Source organism: Myotis nattereri (genome assembly GCF_964212035.1).
Source record: "Myotis nattereri genome assembly, chromosome: 6".
Lineage (NCBI taxonomy): Eukaryota > Metazoa > Chordata > Mammalia > Chiroptera > Vespertilionidae > Myotis > Myotis nattereri.
In genome coordinates this window covers 65,857,924-65,863,822 of record NC_138081.1, presented here as the reverse complement: position 1 = coordinate 65,863,822, position 5,899 = coordinate 65,857,924, and the positions used below count along the sequence as shown (strand labels likewise).

The 5,899-nt window shown below is 40.6% G+C and overlaps 1 pseudogene across 1 annotated transcript; it reads right to left on the bottom strand.

The window, feature by feature from the left end:
* Window positions 1-3,138: 3,138 nt before the first annotated feature.
* Window positions 3,139-4,893, bottom strand: LOC308520858 (large ribosomal subunit protein eL27-like; annotated as a pseudogene). Its single transcript has 2 exons — window positions 4,517-4,893; window positions 3,139-3,148 (listed from the first exon to the last, which is right to left on the bottom strand). The product of its transcript is annotated as a large ribosomal subunit protein eL27-like (transcript).
* Between the last annotated feature and the right edge of the window lie 1,006 nt (window positions 4,894-5,899).

The following is a 5,899-nucleotide window of genomic DNA, read 5'->3' as shown; positions in this document are numbered from 1 at the left end:
CCAAGAATCCCCTCTGTCCCATTCTTAATCTGCTTAGCTAGCAAACACCTTCTCAACTTTCATGTGTGTCTCCTATTTGAACTCTTTTGTGACCATCCCAGGAAGCAGTGACCACTTTCTTTTTGTGCTGACACATTATGACATTAGTAATACTTTATTGCACTTCTTAGTTTACATGCCTGAGTCTCTCTACCAGAGTATAAGTTCTTGAGAATATTTTTTAAAAAAACTTGGTGTCCTTTGTGCATTGCTCAGTGCCTGACACATTGCCTGGTTGCTTTCTGAGCAAGTGAATGAATTACAGAGATTGAGGGAGCAGCAACTGATAAACACCTTAGGTAAATGGATTCATTTACCATGGCTGCTGTAAAATCACCACAAATTTGGTGGTTTAGAACAACTGTTGTAGTTCAACCCCAGCAGGTCCAAGGGTTCCCAAAGGTGTCGACGGAGTCGGCAAAGAAGGAATGACATGGAGACAGCGTTCAGTTGATCAGCAGCCTAGCCAGGTTCTCTAGCCAGGTTCTAGGCAGGTTCTCCAGCCAGGTTCTCCAGCCAGGTTCTCCAGCCAGGTTCTCCAGCCAGGTTCTCCAGCTGGGTTCTCCAGCCAGGTTCTGTCTTTATTCTCCTGTTACATCTGTATTTATACCAGTTGATTTTAATCCTATCCATTCTATTCCAAAGGTTAGGGCATTTGTTATCTCCATTCCAAGGTCAATACTCTATTGTTCTGTTAAACTACAAGGAAGTAACTGAAGGAGATTAGCCTAAGTAAAGATTATGTAGCTTAAGTGTGATTGTTCATAGTTAAAGTGAATAATTACCCACCTGGCACTTAGTTAAGGGGTTTTATTCCCTTCCTTAGTCCTGTTAATCCCTAACTCCAGGGAAAAGTTTCCACCTGGGGAAAACAACCTTTCTCGGAGAGGTGACCTTGGTTAAAACACATAGCGCTAAGAAGGGGAGCAAACATATTAAGAACAGTGTGCCATATATGCCAGGTCCCTTGAAACATATGCTGTGCAGATATTTCTTCCCTGCAACAGCTGTATCAAGCAGCAAGGATGGACTGGCTTCCGGTAAACAACAGAAATTCACTCCCTCACAGATGTGGAGGCCAGAAGTCTCCAATCAAGGTGTTTGGCAGGGTTGTGCTCTCTCTAGAGCAGTGGTTCTCAACCTTGGCTGCACATTAGAATCACCTGGGAATCTTTTTAAAATCCTGATTTCTGGGCCTCATCCCCAGGAAATTCTGTTTCTTTGTTATGGGGTGGGGCCACAACATTAGTTTGGGGGTCAAACGACCCTTTCACAGGGGTCGCCTAAGACCATCCTGCATATCAGATATTTACATTACAATTCATAACAGTAGCAACATTATAGTTATGAAGTAGCAATGAAAATGATTTTATGGTTGGGTCACAACATGAGGAACTGTATTTAAAGGGCCTGAAGGTTGAGAACCACTGCTAGAGGCTCTAGGAGAGATTTTTCTTATCCTTTTCAAAATCTGGGGTCTCCAGCTATTCCTTGGCTTGTGGCTGCATCACTCCAATCGCTGCCTACATTCCCCTTTCTTCTTTCCTGTCTCTTATAAGGACACTTGTCATTGCATTTAGGGCCCACTTGGATAATCCAGGATGATATTATCTTGAGATGCTTTCCTTAATTTCATCTGCAAAGACCCTTTTTCCAAGTAAGGTCACATTCACATATTCTGGTGGTTAGGACATGTACAGGGGCTTCCATTCAATGCTCTACATTGACTATAAAAAAATAGAGGTGATATCCATAAGTAGAACTAGGAAAGAGACAGAAACCCCTCTTTTCCCCTCTGAGTCCCATGTAATAATAATGAATAGAAGGTGGTAGACATGCACTCTGTAACTACAGTTCTCTTCAAATCACTATCACTTACAAACGCCTAAAAAAATAGTACTTATGTGCTGTGGTGTGTGTGTGTGTGTGTGTGTGTGTGTGTGTGTTTTAGGGGGCCACAGGTCACATACTGAAAATATTCTTCTTTCTGCCTAAATCATGCTAAATCCTTCTCCCTATGTTAAAAACAACAAAAGGATTTCATCTTTGAAAAATAATACTTTCTGAAATGATTTTGGTTTTTCTCATAACTTTACATTTGTCCTGGAAGAGAGGAAACTCTTTGCTTTACTTCTTGGTCTAGTGCTGCATTTTCACCAGGTAGGCACGTAGCAACTAATTTTGACGAAAATATTAATTTGTGTTGGATGAGAACAAGTGGAGGAGTAGGGTTGGGTTAAGCGGTTATGGAAACTGCGGGGTCAGGAGACTGGGCGATCGCCTGGGAAAGCTCTTCCAGATTCCAGCCCAACCACTCATTCCACAGTTTCACATGATCCCCCAGCGCTGCAGCCAGGCTTTCCAGAGGGCCCAGCTTTCATTTCCATCAGTGGCTGACGGCAATGGCCACGCTCAAACTTCTCTCTCCGACTTCACCACTGAAGTTTGAAGGCTTTCTCATCGAGGCTACCACTATGGGAGAGCTCAGGAGAATTGGGGAACGTGTAAAAATAGAGGCTGAAGAATCTCTAGAGTTACATTTCCCTTTATTTTTCCATGAGACAAGAGGATAGTACAGGATACTGTAATTTGTCAAACCCCCAAACCAAACAACACAGGTCTGTTGTTAATACAGACACATGGTCACAGCTGCAGAAAAGTTTCCATATGAAATCTTTCAGACCTAAAGGGTCATTTTTGCAGTTTTCTGATTGCTTTTCCAGGATTCTTCTCCCCCACCCCTCACCGCCACTCTGTGTTTATTCATGTTAACTATTTGGTCCATGTGGCAAGGCCCCTCTGTTACAAATATTTCTGACATCGCTGGGCTCCACACTCACCATTCTCAACATTTGGGTGACACAGCCCACCCCCTCCCCCAAGCATGCAGCTAACTGCTGTGCCACAAATTACTGCAGTGAAGCTTGAAACCCAGGTTGTCATACAGCTCAAATGCAGGCCAGGTGTGTTGAGAGCTCTCCAAGGGTTTGACTGTATTTTGGTTAAGTTGAATTGTCTAAGCTGGCTCGAGTTGCTGCGTAAGTGAGAAAGCCAGGCAAGGGAACTGGTGTTTGATCATTTAAGGCTGCAATTTAAACCTCACCCGAAACTAAGGGAATCCGAAACTGATTCAAAACAGAAAGTTTTTGCGACATTTCTGTCATTGAAACTGATGAGTTATACATTTTTACTGTTGATGCTTAGCCCGTCTTCCTCTTTTGCCAGTATGTATTTATCTCTTCGGGCTTAATATCATGTTACAGTAAAACTGCTTTCATTTTGACTATGTTTGCGATACTCAGACGCAGAGATGGATGTTTACTTTGCACTCACAAGAGAGAGTTTTCAAAGAATGGCCTACAAGATAGCGAGATAAATGTTTAACCCACACACACGAAAAAGAGGAGGCTCTGGGCCTTTGAAAAACACTGTACCAGCGCAGAAATAATTTGAATATAAATAATTATAAAACTGAAATAACGAAGGATTCACATCTAAAAACAGAATTCAAAGTTTTCTACTTGCCAAATTTTATGAACTTTTAAGAATTATTCAATGTAAGTGAAAGTAATAAAAATGAAGCTTAAATATAACAATTTTTACAATACTATTGCAATGTATCCACTTATTCAGATGGACTTTTACCTAAATTAGTAAGATATTACTGTATTTCTGTATATAGTCATCCACATAAATTTTTGTTGCATTTATTTATGTATATATATTTTTAAAAATTTAAAAATTGATTTTTAGAGAGAGGAAAAGGGAAGAGAAAGAGAGACACAGAGAGAGAAACAACAATGTGAGAGAGAAACATCGATTGGCTGCCTCCTGCATGTGCCCCAACCCATGATCAAACCGGCTACCTCTTGGTATATGGGATGACACTCTAACCAACTGAGCCACCCGGACGGGACAAAATAATCTGTATTAAAAAAAATAAATTTATCTTCCAGACTTTTTAACTACAATATGTTAATTTCTTTCTAAAGCACAACCAGGTGCATCATTTTACAAATGACTTAATTTATTTACATTATAAAAAAATGAAATTTTATATTTAGACCTATGAAAATTCAATCCTAAATATAAGAAGAATTTAGAAAAGTTTATTTGCTGGGTCTATCAGTAAAGATTTTGACATATAATTAATCTGTGTATATGCCATAAAATGGCTACTACCTCATTTCTTTAAAAAATAATATTTTATATTTTGGATTTTAAAAATATTTTTATTGATTTTATTGAGAGAGATAGAAACATCAATGATGAGAGAGAATCATTGATTGGCTGCCTCCTGCACACCCCACATGGGGGTTTGAGCCCAAAATCCGGGCATGTGCCCTGATTGGGAATCGAACCGTGACTTCCTGGTTGATAGGTTGAGGCTCAACCACTGAGCCACACTGGCCAGGCTATGTTTTGGATTTTTAATGACGGAAACAAAGAAGATCTAAAGCTGCAGCTGTAGCTAAACCAGAAGAACCATTTGTTCTTGCGGTCTTGTACCTCTCTGCAAACTTGACCTTGTTCTCCCTTTGGCCTTGCATTTCAGAGCAGAGGCTCTGAAGCTGTCCTTGTTGATGACAGTTTTGTCTAAGGGGATCTTGTGGGCATGAGGTAACTGTAGTTATAAACTTTCACAAAAGACTTGATCTTTGACTCTGGCAATTTTCTTCCTGCCCATGGCAGCTGTCACTTTGTGGAGATAGCAGTCAATTCCGGCCCCTAGAGCATGGTTTAGGGGTGGTCTGAGATGCCATCATCAATGTTCTTCACAATGGCCGCTTTGCGTCCAGAGTAGCGTCTGGCCAGGACCAGCACCACCTTCCTGGTTTTCATAAACTTGCCCATGTCGACAGCAATCACTAGGACAGAGCCTAGAGCAGAAAGTGTACTGCCACCTTTCCATTCTGCAAATATTACAAGAGAATATCCTTTGTAGCCTAGCCTGTCTGAAAACATAATAGAAAAGGAATTCTGGGAAATATAGTTTAGCCTAGCCAACGTGACCCATTACAAAGCTATCACAGTTGGTACACCCTAGGCTTAGTTCTAGGCCCTTGGGATACATTAACAAATAAAAGAGACAAAGTCACTGCCGTAATGGAACTTATACCTTAGTGGGAAAAGACAACAACATAAAAAAATTCCCCATTCAAACAAAGATTCCAACAAATAGTAAATATAGTAATAGAACGTGATAAGTGCCAAGAAAAGAAAACAAGATGGTGGGATAGAGGATGAGAGGTCACTAAGGCGGCCAGGAAAGTCTTCTTGGAAGAAATAGCATGTGAACAGAGACCTGAACAGTGAGAAGTTACTGTCCAGCTATTGAAAGGACAGAGGAAAAGTCTCCCAACTGGGGAATCGCAGGTACCAAGGCTCTGAAGTGGAAATGAGCGAGGTTTTTTCAGAGGACAGCAAGGAGGCAGGAGATGGGGCCCATGGGGAGGAATAGAGAGTGCGAACTCGAAGGGGTAACACAGAGCCATCTCTTTAAATTGATTGATGTGGCCTTATGAACATTTAATACCAATATTTTTAGTGCTATATGTCACTTAGTAATCTTCTATTTTCTTGAATAAACTCAATATATAAATGTGGACTTATTGTCAGTACTTCCACCTTATTTTCACACCAGGCCTTATTTAAAACCCAAAATGCATTCTGGATTTTAGGTCTATGTGCTCTCCTACCCCAACTGATTACTTTTTGATAACTTTTGTAAAGATTTTTATAAGGGTTAGTCCTTGTCAGCTAGATAATAATTGTAAATATTATGAAAGCACGAATGGAGCCTAGGGATCTTTCACCTAAGGAAGGCCATTTCCTCTAGTGATTAAATCGGCAGCATCAA